The sequence below is a fragment of the Cervus canadensis genome, chromosome 16 (genome assembly GCF_019320065.1).
Source record: "Cervus canadensis isolate Bull #8, Minnesota chromosome 16, ASM1932006v1, whole genome shotgun sequence".
Classification (NCBI taxonomy): domain Eukaryota; kingdom Metazoa; phylum Chordata; class Mammalia; order Artiodactyla; family Cervidae; genus Cervus; species Cervus canadensis.
Window position 1 is genome coordinate 59176200 of NC_057401.1, and position 20865 is coordinate 59197064.

The following is a 20865-nucleotide window of genomic DNA, read 5'->3' on the forward strand; positions in this document are numbered from 1 at the left end:
GCTAAATATTTAAGAGCCATAGGAAAAATGCATGACTGTTATCATTTTAAATATCGTTAATCATTTCTTTCTTTTGTTTAAATTTTTGACTTTACTTTTCCATATGACATGTGTTTTTAATTATTGTCTTCACATTTGCTAATTCTCTTTTAGTTGTTTCTGGTCTAGAATTTATCTTTTCTATCAATTTTTTAAAAATATGTTTTCCATATTTTAATTTTAGGATTTTAAATAGATTCTTTCTTTTCATTTTAATTTCTTTTTATGGAAGTTACTATTCTTTCACATATTTGTTTTTGAATAATTCAAACATTCTATCAATAGCATTTCTAGACTATTCTGTCATTTCCATTTCATGGTGAGATATTGCTCCCATTTGGAAAGACTTCTTTTTTTCCCCTCTATCTTCTCAGCTGTTCATTTTTCTCATGTATATTGAAATGTGTTGTGACTATCCAAGTAGATACTCAATTTGGAACCAGATTTTGGGTTATTAGCTTTGGACCTTGATCCACAAGCTAATTTGACTCATGCTTGAGCCAACTTCAGGCCTGTTTCCTGGGTTCTGGTGTTTCTGCGATCTTCTGTTGTAGCAGACAACAAAGAGTTTGTTTCCGGAAATTACTCTGAACATTTTCAGACTTTTAAAGCCTCTCTTAATGTGAAATCTTTATTTTCCACACAATGAATGTGCTCCCCACTTTTCCTACTTCTGTTCACAGAGATCAGTAACCGTGCAGTTCAGTTCAGTTGCTCAACTGTGTCCGACTCCTTGCGACCCCATGGACCGCAGCACGCCAGGCCTCCTTGTTCATCACCAGCTCCCAGAGCTTGCTCAAACTCACGTCCATTGAGTCCGTGATGCCATCCAACCATCTCATCCTCTGTCGCCCCCTTCTCCTCCCACCTTCAATCTCTCCCAGCATCAGGGTCTTTCCCAATGAGTCAGTTCTTCTTATCATGCGGCCAAAGTAAGTGTGCAACTGTTTTCCATTTCATTGCTGTGAGTGTGTTTCCTCTTTCTCTGTCTCCCTCGCTCTCTTTCTCCCTCTTCCCTCTCCTCTCTCTCCAAAACTTACAATCTGTATATAGATAATTTAACATATGAGTCTGCTTTTTTCAACCCCCCAACTCAATCTGAAAACTCTTTGGATGTTCCTGTCCACTGTCTTCCATGGGCGACTGGGAGCCACCATCATGGTTATTCCCGGAAAGTGAAAGTGGCTCAGTCTTGTCCGACTCTTTGTCACCCTGGGGACTATACAGTCCATGGGATTCTTCAGGCCAGAGTACTGGCGTGGGTAGCCTATCACTTCTCCAGGGGATCTTCCCAACCCAGGAATCGGACTGGGGTCTCCTGCATTGCAGGCAGGTTCTTCATCAGCTGAGCTGCCAGGGAAGGCCTGTTTATTCCGCAGGGGCTCTGCTTAGTCCACAATGGCCCACTACCCCAGCCTCGTTGATGGGACCTTCTTTGGGTGTGTCAGCATCACCGTGCCCTTTAGCTCTGGGCTCCTGCTTACAGTACACAGCAGAGTGCACCGTGGGGACTGGACATCTCTGAACATGAGATGCAAACAATAGGTTGTAAAAATCCTGTTGAATTAATATGTCAACATCCTTCAGAGGCAACAAGAACTTACTCCCCACAAGGACAGAGATCTTTGTCTGTGGGTTCATGACCTCCAGCACCCTCGGGGGTGCCTGGCACAGAGCAGGGACTTCAGTACCTGTGCCCTGAATGGACAGGTGGTGTCCTGAGACTCTGCACCATCTTGGCATCAGGAAAAGAGCGTGACCCGTGCTTGCCAGTCTAAGGATGAAGAATTGAAAACATCCCTTGAACAGGATCATTGCCCCATAGATGCTATATATCACTTCTCTCCCATTTCCAGAATGAAGCTTTTCTGTTTCTGTTCAAATTTAACTTAAATGTTCCTTGGAAATTCACGGATGATTTGAGAGCTCAAGTCAAGAAGAAGAATATTCAATTGGAATCTCTAAGGTAATTTCCATTAAGTGTGTTGTTTGATAGCATGAAAACAGATGGGAAGAAAGCATCTTTGTCTCTTCCTTATGGTGCACTGGAAATAAAAAAGTTAGAAAGTTGTCATAAGATAAAGTCTATAATTAAAACAATTTGGGTTGATTTAACAGTTGGTTAAGCAACCCCTTCAGTTCCTCTTCGCGTTGTCAGAGATGAAGACGGCAGCTTCGTCTGTGATTGTTAATTACTCTTTTTTATTACCGGCACGGCACTTGGGATGTTCTTTGTGCTTTAGTCTTCTCTGTAATTCAGTATTATGGTCAAAATGTTTATTTCTGCCTTGCCAAAGTTTTTTTCTTAAGCTTCTAGCAGGAAAATTACCTCCACTTCTCATTTAAAATTTAGAGCCAAACAAAGCCTGCGCACCTGGCATGAGTCACCTCTGTTCTCTGTTCGGGACGTGGCATCTTTGTGAGGTCTCTGCTTTCTCCCTCATCAATGTCACATCAATTTCTCCCCAAAGCTAGGCACTGTGTAGGCCCCCCGCCACTCACCAAGGCGCTCAGACTGCTTCTGTTATCAACATAAATTCAATGCATCTTCTTTATGGAATATCTAGAGAATGCAAATAAAGTATATGGAGGAAAATAGAAAGCAATTGTGATCATTAAATATACCATCAAGAGAAATCCTCATAATTACTGTTGGAAGTATATCTTGTTCTTGAACATGTTTTTGAGAATCTCTTTAACCAGTTACCATTTTACTGTGAGGCTTCTCCCTTAAACAAAAATATACTCTGAGAAAGTTACTTTGTGTCTGCAGAGAACCCCCTCTAAAGATCCACTGAGCTAACTCACCATCCCTTTAACAGTGGATGCAGTTATTGTTTAAAATGTTTTATCACAAGTAATGATGCTTGATTCTTCTTCCAATTGCACACTTGTTTACATCTCTGATTATTCAAGTGACATACATTTCTAAAAGTCCACCCCTTTTAGGGAAGTGAAAGTGAAAGTCTCTCAGTTGTGTCCGACTCTTCGCCACCCCATGCACCATCCAGTCCATGGAATTCTCCAGGCCAGAATACCGAAGTGTGTAGCCTTTCCCTTCTCCAAGGAATCTTCCCAACCCAGGGATCAAACCCAGGCCTCCCTCATTGCAGGCAGATTCTTTACCAGCTGAGCCACAAGGGAAGCCCAAGAATACTGGAGTGAGTAGCTTATCCCTTCTCCAGCAGATCTTCCCAACCCAGTAACTGAACTGGGATCTCCTGCATTGCAGGCGGATTCTATACCAACTGAGCTACCAGGGAAGCCCACACCTTTTAGGAATAGTCACTAATTATCAGAATGGTTATTGTTTTGGTAGAGAGAATTATTTTCTCACATCAGAATAATTGAAAAGAGGGGATTATAATACCTTCCTTAAGATATAGCATTTAACTAAAAAATGAATTTTAAATGCCTTAAGGTTAAGGTGAATTTTTATTTAACCTAGATGTTGCAGCAAGTCACAAAAAACCACGATTTGAATTTACAATCTCAGAAACACAGTTCTCTCTCTCTCTCTTCTCCAATTAGAACTTCTTCTGACTTCAGGGGTTACTCCTGGGCCTGACCCAATGTGGCTGCGAGCTGAAGTTCAGGCCAAGAGCACGTGAGTGGATGGAGGTAGGATGTGAAGACAGGGGATGGGGATGGGAAGACGGAAAGTCCACGAAGATGCTTTCCTCACTCCCAGGAGCAGTGACCAGCCGCAGCAGTAGTCCCGTCTGAAGTCAGTCAGTGCCTGGATGGGGGCAGGGGCGTGTGTCCACCGAAAGACAGACTGACTAATTTTTGGAACCTGTGAATGTGATTGTATTTGGAAATAGGATCTTTGCAGATGTGATCAGGTTGGCATGATGTGACTAATCAGGGTGGGACTAAACCCTCCTGACTGGTGTCTTTGCAAGAAGAGGAGGCACAGACGGGGAAGGACATGTGGAGATGAGGAGACTGGGCGATGTGTCCACAAGCCCCGCATGGAGCCCGAAGACCGAGGACGGTGGCCAGGAGCTAAGAGATCAGCTCACGGCAGTTTACCCCCTCAGAGGGAGCACAGTTCTACCCACGCCTCGCTGTTGGTCTTGAACCATAAAGATGGTGATGGAGTACATTTCTGTTGTGTAAAGCCACCTGGTTCATGGTCCTTTTTCATGGCAGGCGGCTTAGGAGCTAACTCAAGGCCCAGGGAGTCTATTCACGGAGGACGGAGGAACAGCCCAGGTGGCATCGTAGGAAACATCCTGGAAACTCACCTTCAGACCTGAGTCCTCCCTGGCGGCACTGGCGGGTGTGCTACATGGGCTCGTTAAGGCTGGCGTGGCTGCCGCCTGCAGGCGTGTGTCGGCCCAGTGACGTCACTCATCGCGGTGTGACCCCTCCGGGAACCCCTCGACCCGCGTGTGGGAGATGTCAGCGCAGTCCCAGGCAGAGTCCCCGCTTCCTTTCCTGCCAGACCAGCCCCTGCCGACGCGCTGGCTCATCTCTGTTCCTTCCCATCAGGTTCACTCGCCTGCCAACAAGACCGGGATTTTTGCTTGTTTGCATTTTTTTTTCACTTCAAGTGGTAAACTGCCTACCTCTTTCCTTATAAAAAAATATAAGCGCAAGATAGTCAACATACAATGTTATTTGTGGTGACAACAGCCTGAAGGAGGATTTCGAAGAGTGAATATTCTCATTTTCCTTCTCCACCCTCCACACCCTGTTCCTGAAGCTGCATTTACTTCTCATTCTTACCGTCTCCCCTCTCCTCCTGGTCGTAACCACCGTCTCCCTCCTCTCTTGTCCTCTGCTTAACCCCTATTCTTTCTCTTCCTCTTTGGTGCTTCACACCATTTGTCAACTATTTGTGTAAACTACTGAAAAGTGTCTGCAAAGTTGTGGTGAAAATATTCCCAGATTTTTAGCAACTGCTCCTTAAGGATGTTGTCACACCTGCATCTGAAGAATCCACATGGAATTTGAATCTGAATCCTGGAAGGATCCCTCCGGTGGATTATGTAACGGCTGGTGATGTATTATCCACATGGGTATCTTATACGCTCTGTCATAGTTGACATAGAGCAGCATGTGGATTCCCACCAAAACTTTGGGGGTTGTATTTCTAATAGGGCTTCACCCAAACACACTATCTTTGTTGACTTACTTAGCATTCTCCTTTACAAATCAGTTCCAATATTAAAGGGAGATATAAAAATAATCCACGCTTGAGAGAGAGTTTAGAAAACAAAAAAGCACAATCCTATCACCTTACAGGGTTTACACACTTTTCGAAATATTAAGGGAACATTTGGAACTTCAGGCTTCCCAAGGTATAAGAAGTTTTCCGGGAATAAAATGAGTTCAAAGACTCATGTGTGTACAAAGTCTATGAAGTTGATTTCAGAAGAGCCAGTCGCAGGATTTTCTGAACAATGTCACGTATAGTACCCAGGCCTCAGGGTTCAAAACAGAAATGTATTTCAGTCTTGGGTTGAAAAGTGCCTGGAATCACTAAATGTCAGAGCAGGAGGACAGGAGGCATCCTTTCCGCCGGGGCGAGCTGACGTCCACCCCAGGACAGCCGGGGCCCTGTGTGTCTGCCTCCTCTGGGGACCCAGCCAGGCATGCAGTCAGTGGTGGGCTCAGGGCCACAGAGGGTTAAGAGAGCGGCGGTCAGCTGAGGCACTTCTAGATAATAAAGCAAACCATTAGGTGGAGGAAAAGCATGTCAGTTTGATATAGATATTCCCCTTGGAATCAATGACTCCGCAGATTATGAAAAGTATGAAGAACGTGTCCCAGGTGCGGCCTCTTCCTTCTTGATGTCAGCTTGTTGGCGGGACACAGTAAACGGGTCACTCCCTGGGACGGAGCTCACCGCTGGGCCGAGAACGCTGTCTCTGCTAAGAGTCAGGAAGACCTGCCGCCAGAAACGTCGGCGTTTACCGCCAAGTCTCCGCAGCCTGGCACGGCTGTGGTCACCGCGTCCTCAGTCCAGTCCGACCAGCAGTGTGGCCAGGTCCAGATGCATCATATAAAGCGGAGGAAAAAATGTAGCTAGATGACCCCCAGAGAAGATTCCCCCGTATTTTGTGCTTTATTCCTTTTTAGCTTATAAGGAAAGGCGTACGCGGGAGAACTTGCAAGATGAAGTAGGTAAAGATAGTCTCATTCTTTTCTCTCCTTATAAACCAAGTTACAAGGTGAATCAGTGATTTTATGGGCCTGCCACCAAGACTGCCCATAAAAAGTCTCATTCTTTACACAGCAAAGCCCTGCAGTCCCCCGACAGCTCTGCACCCCACCTCCAAGGCCAAGAAATGTCGCCACCACCTCCTTCCACCCCGACGTCCACCACAGGGATGCAGACCCATTTTCTCAGCTGTTGGCACCCTAGTCTATAGGGAAAGAGAACTCTGGAACAGCTATCTTTTCTTACCAACACAGTTATTCCGAGGGCTTGGGAGAAGCCTAAGTGAAGCGTCTTTGCCTCCGTCTTCTTTCTGTCACCACGACAAATTCACCTCCTTGGTTCCCTCTTGTGTGACCCTCGTCCCCTCTGACTCGTTAGTTCAGACTGAAGAGTGGATCAAGCGTTGCTTCATTTTCCTAAATGCTCTGCAGTCTGAAGCCGTCATCCCTCCCGACCCAGGCTCCTCAGATGTGCTGAGCGCTCTTCTCTGAAGAGAGCTCTGGCAGGAAGGGATCCGGAGATCACGCACCCGAGGCTGGCCCTGCCCACAGCCCCTGACCAGATGGAGCTGCCCGCACGACCGCACCACCCCGTTTAGGGCACAGGCAGATCGACCAGCCTGGACGCTCCCCTTCCACCGTCTGGCCGGGGCCCCTGCTTTCTGCCGATTTCTCCCGCAGAGGTGAGGGTGAGGCCTGGAAACAGCTCTAGGAGCCCCGGCTCATTTTCTGTGTTTACCCCAACCCGGGTGCTGACCCCAGTCCTCACCCCTTTCCAGGGGTGCCAGAGGAGGCCAGGCATGCGGTCCTTCCTGTGGGGGCTGGATTAATTTTCCAGGGTCCCTTAAATCTGCAGACTTCTCCCCCAAGCATTGCTCCCAGCTGGTACGATTATTATCGTTGGTTTAAAAATTGAAACAGGAGAAGTATTTTCACAACTGCTTTTAGAAACCGTTCCCACAGGAAGTGTGTCTTTTTCTTTTTCTTTGGCTGCATCACACAGTGCAGTATGAGTGAGTGAGTGAAGTCGCTCAGTCGTGTCCGACTCTTTGCGACCCCATGGACTGTAGCCTACCAGGATCCTCAGTCCATGGGATTTTCCAGGCAAGAATACTGAAGTGGGTTGCCATTTCCTTCTCCAGGGGATATTCCCCACCCAGGGATCAAAGCTGGGTCTCCCGCATTGGAGGCAGACGCATTATCGTCTGAGCTACCAGGGAAATCTTATACAGGGGTCTTAGTTCCCCAACCAGGGATCAAACCCCAGCCCCTTGCAGTGGAAGCTGAGAATCTTAACCAGTGGACCACCAGGGAAGTCCCAGGAAGTGTGTCTTCTGCCCCATCTAAGGCTGAGTAGGAGATCAAACCAGTCTGTCCTAAAGGTGAATATTCTTTGGAAGGACTGATGCTGAAGCTGAAGCTGAAGCTCCCATTCATTGGAAAAGACCCTGATGCTGGGAAAGATTGAAGGCAGGAGGAGAAGGGGATGGCAGAGGATGAGATGGTTGGATGGTATCACCGACTCAACGGACACAAGTTGAGCAAACTCTGGGAGATGGTGATGGACAGGGAGGCCTGGCGGGCTGCAGTCCGGGGGGTCACAAAGAAGCCTGAAGAACAGCATGTCTGAGCAGCACCTGCTTCTCTGTGTGGGGTTCCGAGAAGATGGTTGTGATCCAACAGCTTCCTGTAACCATCCCTTAGAAGGAACAGAGAGCTATATACACTCCAAATACCATTTTCAATCAGTTCACCAGGCAGATTTTAATTTTAACCCTATGGACGCACTGACAAAGGTATCACCCTATAAAAATAAAGATGTTCACAAAGACATTTTGCCGGCCTGGAGGTGTTGTCAGGAGGCGGCTCTGGGTCTCCTGGGTGGCTGGCTCCCCACCAGGCACCCCCGACCCGTCCGGTGCAGTGATCTCAGGGCCAGCGGGTCCTGTTGAGGAGCCGTGCATGGGCGCAGAGGGGGCTGGACTGATGGAGAGGGCTGGGCAGGGTGGTGTGGATCTCGGAGGGGTCCCGCAGGTCCCCACCATCAGCGTGAGGCCACCCGTGACTTTCCCTTACAGGGACCCTCAGGCTGCCACCCAGGACCCCTGTGGCTCACCTGGGCTGGCTTCACCATCTCCAAGGGGCCCGGGACACTCAGGGTCTCTCTCACGGCTGATCAACCCTCTCAGGGCCTTTTACCTTTGCAGGGCCTTTCGACCAGCTCCCCTTGGCCAGGACGGGGTCTCTGCCAGGTAGGTTTGCCCCATTGCGGCCAGGGCGACATTCAGGTCTGGGGTGGGAACGTCTGCCTTGTAACCAGCCCTGCTGAGCCGGCAGCTTCGGCAGCGGGGGCTCCTGGCGGGCGATTCAGAGGGTGAGCACAGGCTGGCTCCCAGCCCTGGGTTTAAGGCTGCTGCTTACGCTGTCAGAACGCATGCCGGTGTGATCCTCTTTCTCGCAGGGCTGGATTCATGGACAAGCTGGCTCTGCCGTGGTGATAAAGGCCTATTCAGTGTGGGGTCCAGCCCGCGGGGACACGCAGGGATGCCGGGGTGGGGATGGAGCTCTTGTGCCCCCTACAGCCCAGAGGCGGCAGGTTCATCACAGAGGCTGACTGGTTTTATTTATTTTTTGAATGACTGTTTCCCAGCCAGATCCTTGAGTGATTTATTTCTCATGATGCATTAGTGAGTCCCGGAGTTTATGTGCGGAGGCCTGGGAGTCTCTGATTTCTGAATGAAAACCGTTTCTCTCTCCCTGTGCTTAAGCAGCCTGGGGTCCATCGTCACGGGCTGGGGGATGTCCTGGTGGCTGGTCCTTCCTGGAAGGTGAGCTCCGGCCGGCAGCATAGGCCAAGGAGGGGGTGCCACGTGGTGTCCACCACCCCTTGCAGCCTGAGGCCGCAGGGGTCACTTTTTCAGCAGTTCAGAAGCAAGAGCGGCTGGGGGCAGACGCCACTGGCAGCCGGACAGAGATGGGTTGGGTCCCTCCCTTGTTCAAAAGCTGGACTTTACTGTGGGTGGGAGGCTCAGCAACAGCTTGCTCTGCACAGAAAGACAGAAGAGGAGGTGAATGTGAAGAGATATCATTTTATACATACACATGTCCGTATACCATCGTTATATACACACATAACGGCTTCCTAGAGGCTCAGACGGTAAAGAATCTGCCTGCAATGTGGGAGACCCAGGTTTGATCCCTGGGTGTTGAAGAACCCCTGGAGAAGGGAATTTCAACCCACTCCAGTTTCCTTCCTGGAGAATCCCATGGGCAGAGGAGCCTGGCGGGCCACAGTCCATGGGGTTGCAAACAGTTAGACATGACAGAGCAGCTAACACTTTCCCTTTCATGTTATATACGTATATACAGATATATATGCTGAAATATACTGTATATATATAATGTGTATTTATACACACATACATATCTACACACATATATAGAATATTTATATTTATATAAATTATATTATTTAGATATATTATATGTTATATATATCTAAATATATAGATAAATTATATATTATTATATCTTCACACATATATATGTTATGCATATATATACACACATACATATATACATAGTCATATATATATATGTATGTATACACACTATATATAATAGTATGTGTATATATATATATATATGTATATATATATTACTTTTGTATATGGCCTTCCCTGATGGTAAAGAATCTGCCTGCAATGAAGAAGACCTGAGTTCAATCTCTGGATCAGGAAGATTCCTTGGAGAAAGGAATGGCTGCCTATTCTAGTATTCCTGCCTGGAAAATCCCAAGGAGAGAAGAGCCTGGTCGGCTACAGCCCATGGGTTCGTTATATAATCCTCAATCTCACATACACACACACTCACACACACACACACACACACACATACACACAGACACACACACTCACACATACACACACATGCACACATACACACATACACACACAGACACACACACACACAGACACACACTGACACACAAACACACACACATACACACACAGACACACACATACTCACACACACATACACACACATACACACAGACACACACTGACACACACACACTCACACACACACAGACACACAGACACACACATGCTCACACACACATGCTCACACACACATACACACACACATACACACAGACACACACTGACACACACACACATGCACATACACACAGACACACACACACTCACACACACACACACAGACACACACTCACACACACTCACACACACGTAATGCTGTGCTATGCTTAGTCTCCCAGTCGAGTCTGACTTTGGGCAACCCTGTGGACTGCAGCCGCCAGGCTCCTCTGTCCGTGGGGCTCTTCCGGCTAGAACACTGGACTGGGTCGCCGTGCCCAGGGGCTCGTCCCAGCCCAGGGACTGAGCCCAGGTCTTCTGCCATCTGAACCACCAGGGGAGTGCATATATAATGCATATACACACGAATATATATTAATATATATAACATACATATAATTATACATTAATATATAAAAATATATATAATAGCTTTCTAGGTGGCTCAGTGGTAAAAAGTCTGCCTGCCAAGCAGGAGACTTGAGTTTGATCCCTGGGTCGGGAAGATCCCCTGGAGAAGGAAATGGCACCCCACTCCAGTATTCTTGCCTGGAGAATCCCCTGGACAGAGGAGCCTGGTGGGCTACAATCCACGGGGTTGCAAAAAGTCAGACACGACTTAGCGACTGAAAACAATATATACATTATGTACGTATATAAACACACACACATATCCCAGCTCCTAAGCCCAGGCCCAGAGCTTGCGTTGCTAGCCTGACTCTCTCGGTTCTAAACCCGGTGGCTGGGCGCAGAGTCAAAGAGACGCATCCTTTGTCCTGAGGAGCCTCGCCTGAGCAGACCGGGGCTTCTTCATCCAGACCCCAGGACAGACGCAGAGAGAAACACTCAGAAACGTGGAGAAAAACCGACCCGTCCCATTCAGTCTGCTGTGTCTCTTTACACACGGAGCAATGACGTAGCTGTCTCTGCTCTCCGACCCCACCCTTACCCTTCAGAATAAACCCACACAGGTGCCCCACCTCTGCGCAGTGTAGACGCAGGGTATAACGAGGTCCCATCCGCTGGACACGTGGAATCGGCGTCACGGCCATCGCCAGGCTGGCCTCTGCCTGATGGCCCAGGACTAAAGGCGCCGCTCCGTGAGGTGCTCCCTCCACTTTGCACGGTGCTGACCCTTGGATGGGTACCCAACAAGGCTCCCACAGGATGGCTTTGTCTTCCAGCTGGAAATTCACCCCTGAGCTTTGTCATCGCCCTACAAACTTGCCTGATGCCATCGCTGAGACAGCCACCGAACTCATTATTCCATCCTTGGGTCTACTTTACAGCGATTTCCAATCTGTAGAAAGCGGTACTTAGTAGAGTTCCACAGCGTGTTTTCCGTCTTGGATGTATTTTAACTCCATTTTCAATACACAAACACCTCCTTAGCAGAACTCCTGCAAGGGCAAGGGCAAGTCTACCTATGACTCAGTTAGCAAAAGGTGTCCTTGTTTAAGAGTTATAACAACTTATTATGATTTTTTTCTTTACTTAAAAAGATTAAAATTGCATAGACTTGTTATAAAGAAAGCAAATCTGAAGAACTACATGAAGTAAAATATTAGCTTTGTCCTTGGAACCTCCCCCATCCTGTTTCTCAGAGGATACCAATGGTAATACTGTGTTTACATTCTCTGAATTGGAACTCTTGATGAAGATTCCAGAAACCTTGTCAAAACTGCACTTAGGACAATGTCAACAGTCCAGAATGTTTCTCCATGCAAGCTGCAGACAGCTTCAAGGTAAAAAAACAATGGCCATTTTCTTGAGCAATGCATTTCTCAGATTTCCAACACAAAATCATCATTATCTCTATATCTTTTAGATATACAGTAAGGAAAAGTAGAAATATGTGAACAGTATTTCACTTGATGACACACACAAATCTTTCACCCAAAGACTGATATTTCTTTACAGATTTCTTTTTGATGTAGAAAAACTGGAAAATATTTCCATGCAAAGCACCAATAAATTTGTATTAAAGCGAATGAAATTAAAGATCCATATAAGAACATCTTGTAAAATGGTATAAAGCACAATATAAAAAACATAATATAAAATAAAAATACATTTTCCACAAATAAATTATGTCCCCAAAGATTAAGTGTATTCAAAATGCAAAGAACAGCTAAATAGAGTGTTTTATGAAAGCTGTAGGAGGGTTTTAAGTATGTTTTTTAGTGGGCAAGGAATCCTATTTTGCAGAGCTATAAAAGTTGCTTTCTTTTTTTACCCTCAGAAAAGTTCTAAAAAATCTTTCCAGATTCTTAAGCCTGCTGAGAGTCTGCAAAAATCCAAACAAATGTTAAAATTGCCCTCATGTTACATCCATTTTTAAGAGTTTATGATATAACTTACTCAAGAGACAAATAATGCCTATGCTATGATTTATGTAGGTAAATAAATAGCTTAAAATACAAACAACAAGATATATTAGAAAGAGAATTGGGATAGTTCTGATTCCTGTAGCTATTGCAGAAAATAACACTTGCCATATTTTACACATTAAAAATGTTCCTTTTTATTTTAGGAAAGAAAAACAACTCATCTGAGCTTTCTTTCTTTAAACATCAACAACAGAAAGAGGGCATCTGAGCAAGTCTGTGAAGGCCCTGAAAGAAATACGAAGACAGAATTAAAAATGGAGACCGCTGAGAGCCAATGGAAAAGCAAAGGTAAAGCCAAGCATCAAATTCAGATTAAGGGAATCTTCATTTATTATTTGGATTTCTCTTAGATAGCATTTCAAAATACTTTATATAGATTATAAGATTAATTGCTGTCATATTTAGAGAGTTAAAAGGCAAGAACATATTGATCCCTTCATTTTATAGATGAGAATACTGAAACAAAAAAAGAAAAGCCCTTCTGTTCATCGAATGATGTTATTAAGAGAGAAAAAGTCAAGCTACAGAGTGGCAGAAGGTATTTGAAGTCTATATATCTGATAAATAGCTCACATAACTTCTTAACTTAAATAAGAAAAGGACAGACTACCTGATTCAAAATGGATAAGAAATGTAAATAATCATAACTCACAAGAAGTCTTCCAAACGGCTGCTAAATATATGAGAAGATACCATCTTATCAAAGAAATGCAAATTAAAATTGTACAGATGCATCACTACATAACCAATATAATGTTAAAAATAAACAACTACAGACATAAATAAATGTTTGTGAGCACATGATCCTCCCACTGCCTGTGGGAGTGTAAATTGACATGACTACTTCCCAAAATTGTATGATGAGGTCTGCCAATGCCAAGCATGATCCAGCAACTCTCTTCCTTAGTATATACCCTACAGTCTATACCCTATACCCACATCTGAAAGGAATGTTCAGAGAAGCATTATTTGTATGGACTTGAAACTGGAAGGAAGCTCAAATGCCCATCAACAATAGAATCCATCAATCTATCATAGTCTTTCCAGCCTGTTGGAATACTACACAGCACTGAAAATGAATTACCACCTACTACATAAAAAAGGGGCTTCTCTGGTGGCTCAGACTGTAAAGAGTCTGCCTGCAGTGCGGAAGACCCGGGTTCGATCCCTGAATTGGGAAGATCCCCTGGAGAAGGAAATGGCAACCCACTCCAGTACTCCTGCCTGGAAAATTCCATGGACTGAGGAGCCTGGTAGGCTACAGTCCCTGGGGTCGCAAAGAGTCAGACACAACTGAGTGACTTCACTTTCACTTTCACATTAAGAAAGATGGGATGGAGCTCAGAGATCAAGGGGAAAAAATCCAGACACAGAAAAATATCTAATCCTGACAAAGACAACTAATCAATGTGGTCAACAGTGAGAAGAATGGCCGAAGGTTTGGCTGGAAGGGAGGATTATGGAGTACAGGTCATCACCCTCCGTATCTTGCACAACTTGGCACAATACGTGGATAGGTGAGCTTTACAAAAACACACTGAGCTGGCACTCATGATGTGTGTGCTATCGTCTATACACAGATGACGCGTTTGGAACCTTTAAGTAGCTCCAGCAGCCCACAGGGTAAGACCTCTCAAGTCATGGCTGGTTGGCTTCCGGATAAATCACTGATGTTCTTACTCATCCCCAGCCCTCCTCCCTGTAGGAGAGACAGACTTGAGGAAATTCTTCGTCAGGTTAACAGTGGGAGAATCCTCCAGTAATCTTAAGATTTGAGAACGTGATTGTGCTTTTGAAGTTTAGACTCAGGGATGAGACATAGTGCTGAAAGCATCGCTGCGTGGAGAGAAGGGCATGGCCAAAGCAGACGTTACAGCCCAGAGGCATTGTCAAAACCAAACTCTCCATGAAAATATCCTAGATTTCGTTCTTTTTGTGTCTTCAGGCAACAGTGTGTAGCGAAAGCATCTCTGGATTACGGGGTAGGACCACTAACATCTTACTGCTTCTGTAACTTCCCCAAACCAGGCACCAGTTCACGCATCCAGAGTCAGGGACTTGGGTCCACTGGTCTGTGGTTGAGCAAATTTAGTGGATGCCAGATGCTGACTGGAGATGGGGAGTAGGCAAAGGAAAGACATTCAGGCTTTTGAAATGTGCGGTAGTTAATTAACTGACACCCATTTTACCGATATGTTGAAAAAGGAATAAAAAGGGTAGAAATTGATAAACAATGAACAACATAACTTTATTCCTTTCCAACAATGACATCACAGTTGTGGGTGAATTGTTTTATTCTGTTTCATTGTCTTTGTTGTCTTTCTCCCGCTGAAGAGAGATGTTACCTGTCTTGTTTATTTCTGCATGTATACCACCTTGCAGTGTTGGGCACATAGTATGCATTTAATAAGTACCTCTTGAGGAGTAATTAAATCCTCAAGGATGAATCACCATGGTGTACAATTTTCTCTCCTCTGAATGAAAAGAGCCTCAAATTTCATGTGTTTAGCAAAAGATCTGCAGTGCTGTGCTTAGTCACTCAGTCATGTCCAACTCTTTGTGACCCCATGGACTGTAGCCCGCCAGACTCCTCTGTCCATGGGGATTCTCCAGGCAAGAATACTGACATGGGTTGCCATGCCCTCCTCCAGGGGATCTTCCCAACCCAGGGATTGAACCCAGGTCTCCTGCATTTCTGGTGGATTCTTTTCCATCTGAGCCACCAGGGAAGCCCCTTATCAGAAGATACATATATCATAACCATAACTAAGAAAGAACTTATTCACCTTTTCTTACAGATATATTCTTTTTTTTTAAAAAAAAATTAGTTTAACTTGACTTCTTTCAGGGGTGTCTTTTTCCCTTGGTTCATCTGATTAAGGACTTTCCTTAAATAAGCATAGACCCTTGAGAGGTAGCATAGTGGTAAAATCTGTCTGCCTGCCAATGCAGGAGATGCAAGAGATGTGGGTTCAGTCCCTGGGTTGGGAAGATTTCTTGGAGGAAGAAATGGCAATGCACTCCAGTATTCTTACCTGGGAAATCCCATGGACGGAGGAGCCTGTTGGCCTACAGTCCATGGGGTCACAAAGAGTTGGACACGACTGAGCACACACGCACACACAGGTCCTTGAGAACCACTGGTCCAAGAGTTGAATGATCAACTCACCCTAACTCCAGTGGGAAGCAGACTAACATATATTGGATTAAATGCAGAAGGGGCACGAAGTTGGCCAGAGGCAAGACAGTTCAACTGAGTAGTTCAGGGACTGTAGAAGAATATCACAGAGACGAAATTCATTCTTTTCAATTTTTCCAAAAAGAACCCAACCCTTATTAACTGAAAGTCAGCACATTTTGGAATTCTAGGCTAAAGCTAACACTAACAGATACTTATTACGTTCTGTACAATAGGACCTTTCAGATTTATTATCTTGTGTTTCAAATAATGTTTTTGATGTTCTTTCATTGAACTCACATTTTATGGGGTTCGATAAACTGACATGTATGGAGATCCTTGTCTGTGCCAGCCATTTTGATTGAGATTTTTATATCTTATCTCTTTTCTTTTTTTTTTATATCTTATCTCTTTCCTCTCATAACGTTTTCTGAACGGACTGATGGAAAGCAGACACTATTAGTAGTCTCTTGTCATTGTATGGGAAATAGAAAAAAAAAAGTAGCTAAAACATAATGGGGTTTTCTCCTTCCTGAGAAGTTTGAAGGCTGTCAGTTTAAGGCTGGTGGGGTCCTCTGTGGTGGAAGTATTGTTGCTGGTCAGTCACTAAGCGGTTTCCGACTCTGTGACCCCGAGGTGGAAGTGACCATGGCTGGATCTTGGAGACACCTCATGGTCCATGATGGCTGCTGAATTCCAGCCCTTTTGGCCTTTTTGCATCTAGCAGGGAAAAGATAACAGGGATAAGGGTCAGGGAATAAGGAAATGCCCTTTTCTTAAGGCAATGGTTAAATTGGCATATATCCCTTTCTTAGAGTGTGTTGGTCAGAATTCAGTCACATGACCACATCTATTTGTGAAGAGTGCTGGCTGGGAAATGCAGTCTTCGTTATGGAGAACTGAGCTGAAAACTGCTAAGAAAAAAAGGGGGAAATGGACAATGGCAGGTAGAAATTGTTGCCACAAATTGTGCAATCATTTTCTGGTACAACATGGACACTGAAGTCAAAGAATTAAAGACTGTATGTGCATAGATTTTAAGTTGACTTCTGTCTGTGATTATGTTTCTGGAAATTCAGTGTGAGTACCTGCTTCAGCACTTAGCTCACCAATCAGTATTCTGTCAACAGGCACGTTTCCTATTCAAGGAACTTTTCTACAGTACAAAAAGTGCACTGAGAGATGAGTTTGCAAGTATACTTCCAGTTTTTAGGCCCCATGTGAATGGTAAAACCAAATCAAACAAAAGCAATAATAAAAAGGAAACAGATGACCCTTGCGTCAGCAAGTTTGTGAAGCTCTCCACTCCTTTTGTGAGAGGAGAAATGGAGCTAAAATGATCAGAATGACCAGTGATCAGTGATCAGAAGAACAGTAATTTCTGCTTATTGAAAGATATGTTCTCTTCATTCTCCATGTTAACTGTTACTCACTTTTATTTTTCAGTTCTAAACTGACTCAGGAGTTGTTATAAAAACTGCCAATAATATTCATGGCTCACAAATAGGCCAAAAAGAAGATAATTTTAATTCATACTGTAAAGTATATGGAACCAACTACACTTTGGACCAAAAAAAAAAGGGTCCAACGCCAGCGAGAACCCTGGCAGAGAAAGGGCAAACCTCAGCCCATAAGAAAAGACCATCTTCCCTGCTCCAGGATGAGGTCCACTAAGAAGAAACACATTTAGAGTTGAAGTTTAGAGTAATCTTAACACTCTCGTCACCAATAAATGGCTATTTCTAATGTCGAGTGTTAAGCCTTTCTCAGTCTCTTTTCTAACTCTCTTTAACTTCTCACTCTGATTGCTCCATATATTTTACAATTTTCTCAACAGAAGGGGAAGAATACTACAGGTAGACCTGTAGGAGGCCCAGCGATTCCACAGCGGCCTTTCTCTGTCTGCAGTGTCACTGTTCTTGTTCAGCCGCTCAGTCGTGTCCGACTCTTTGCGACCGCGTGCCCTGCAGCACGCCAGGCGTCCCTGTCCTTCACCATCTCCCTGATCTTGCTCAAACTCACGTCCATTGAGTTGGGGATGCTCTCTGACCGTCTCATACTCTGCCGGTTTGCAACATTAGGACAAGGTTTTCCTTAGACCCAGCCTCAGGCACGGACACAAAACACCAAAGAAGCTAACGAGAACATTTGAAGCCACATGTGATGCGGGGATTTCTGGAACTTTAATAGCTTTCCACTTAAATTTTTGGCTATCATGCACTTTAGCTAAGAGAAAAAAAAATAATGAGTTTTACAACATTCAACTTGCTTTATAACATATTACATAATGGTGTAAGCTCCATAAAGAAGGTTGTGTGCAGTGCTGTAAAACTTATTAGGTCACCGATATTTCTAGCTTCATATTAAGAAATTAGAAATAATGGTGCAGATTAGAGTTACCAGAATTATTAAAAATCCTTTGAATTGAATCAGTCATTCCCAAGGATATACTAATGAATTTGTAGCCTTAGAAAAGAAAAAAAAAAAAGTTTCATTTATACATTCACCTGAGGTGAGAGAAGTCATGTTAACATTTTAAGTTTTATGTGGACTTTCCATGGGCAGCAGGCTTCTCTCTGCTCACCTCCTGCTCCACACAGCTCACCTTAATTTTCATTTTGTAGGCCCCAATGTGAGAATGATTTTTCAAAATTAGACATTTAGTCTGAATATAGTCATGGCCAACTATCCTGCTTCAGATGTTATTTTAGGTTGAAGTGTTTAAGTTTCACGAAGTAGGTTAAGGTCCGACACATTCTTCAGGTTGCACTTTTCCCTTCATCCTTTTGCTCAGCTTCCTGGTCCCCTGCCTTCTTGGTCTAGACAGCATCTCACAGCTCCAGGTTCTGACAATGACCTCTGTGGCTGGCCACACCGCCCTCCCCCTGCGGTGCCTGCCAAGCTGAAATATTCCTGTCTTGGCCTGATATCTCCAACTAGAGGGAGAGTTTTTGAGGCTGGCAGTACACAGCACAGATAGAACTTACACAGAAGAGAGCCCAAAGCTGTTTCTTTTGAGTGTGAACAGGAGAAAAGGACTAACAACAGAAAGAGCAATGTCATAGTTTATGCTGCACTCTGCTTTGAAAACCAGAACTGCAATCGGCAAACAGATAAAGGACTGGTCTGGACTCATGATATAATTCATCTGTCCTTCTCTCCAAAAGGAAATTGCCTCTGGACAAAATGCATCTCTCTGCTTTTCAGGGCAGAGTGGCAAAATACAGAGACCATCGGCCTGTTCATCAGTCACACGTGTCTTGGGAAGATATCACTACTTTATCCCATCAATCTTTACCCATCAGTCCATCCATGCACCACCCATCCATTCATTATCTACACGAACATCCAACCATCCACCACCATCCATCCATCTCACCAACCATTCACCCATCCATCCAATTAGTCATCTGTCCGTTTGCCCAGCCAACCAGCCAGCCAGCCAAGTAGACTTTACATCAGCAAGTATTGATGTACCAAGTATTGTAATGACAATAGTGTACAAATGTTATTTCTGCCCTCTGGGAGCCCACTGTAGGATGTGCATATGGAGGCAATGCAGACCACGGCAGGAAAGGGAAACTGGTACTAAGACTGGGTGTGATTCTGTGGGAGCAAGATTATCAGCAAAAATATTGGGGAAGGCATGTCAACATAACCTCCTTCACAAAGTAATGTGGTATAAGGTCAGCGCTTTCCAGTTATATTTGACCTAATTTATGACAAATAATGTGCTTCCCAAATGGTGCTGGTGGTAAAGAATCCACCTGCCAATGCAGGAGACGAGGGTTCAATCCCTGGTTCTGGAAGCTCCCCTGGAGAAGGAAATGACAACCCACTCCAGTATTCTTGCTTGCAGAGTCCCATGGACAGAGGAATCTGGTGGGCTACAGTCCACAGGGTCACAAAGAGCCGGACACAACTGAAGTGACGCAGCACATGACAAATAGGGGAAAATATGTATCCTTTACATCGAATGGAGTGAACATGTTACGCTGCAAGTGTACCTTTGCTTCCTGTACTTTTAAGAAAAAAAGTCCCAACCTGCATAGTGAGATGCTGGGAGAGTCATGGCCTCAGGGTGAGGATGGACAAAAACAGAGCCAGGACCCAAAGAACAAGGAGGATGCTAATGTATCTCTACACTGGCCTGGAGTGGAAGAACGGAATCTTCTCTTAGACTCTGCACCTCATGCAGTGCGTGCATGGGTTTAGTTGGAATTCACACTGACAGAAAAGCACAAAGATCCTGAGGCAGAGAATTTATCTCACCATGGTTCAAAGCTCGTGGGCTCCCAGACTACAAATAGTCAAAATGCAAACCCTCTTCGTGAGACTCTCATCTCTAGGCAGGCCTGCGGTGCTCACACGGAACCATCAATGGGAACTGACACCTCAAGTTCAGAGAAGATGAAATGCAAAGTGAAGTAATCACCTTAAGATCCGTATCTGTAGATATGTAGTCATGTTAGCCATATGAATTGTGGATGTACACTCAAAATATCTATCTCCTCTTTACTATAATTGGATATAAAGCTTATAAGAACTGGCCATATTTATATTTAGGGCTATAATATCAGTATGTGACAAAAATATGGTAAAATTGTTACTGAGTAGTTTATTAACCATACACCTAGGCAGAAATATGTTATAGGTCTCTTCTCATTGAGGTGTAGTTTGTAGAGATGACACTAAGCTTAGAACACCATCCTAGAAAAAGGGCAATTCCTTCATTTCAAAACAAGACAGTTTTGATGAATAAACAATATATGATAATTCAGAAAGGATTCACCATAGGGAATGGAAATACTGTCTACACTTCTATTAAAATATGACACATATGATACAAGTCTATGATGGGTTTATATAATTTTTTTTTTTTTTTACTGACCGATGGAACTTTATAACTTTTACCTGGGGAACCATCTTTGTTCTGTCTTGTCCTCCATTTTTGACTTTTTTTCCCCTCCACCACCTGTATTGAAAT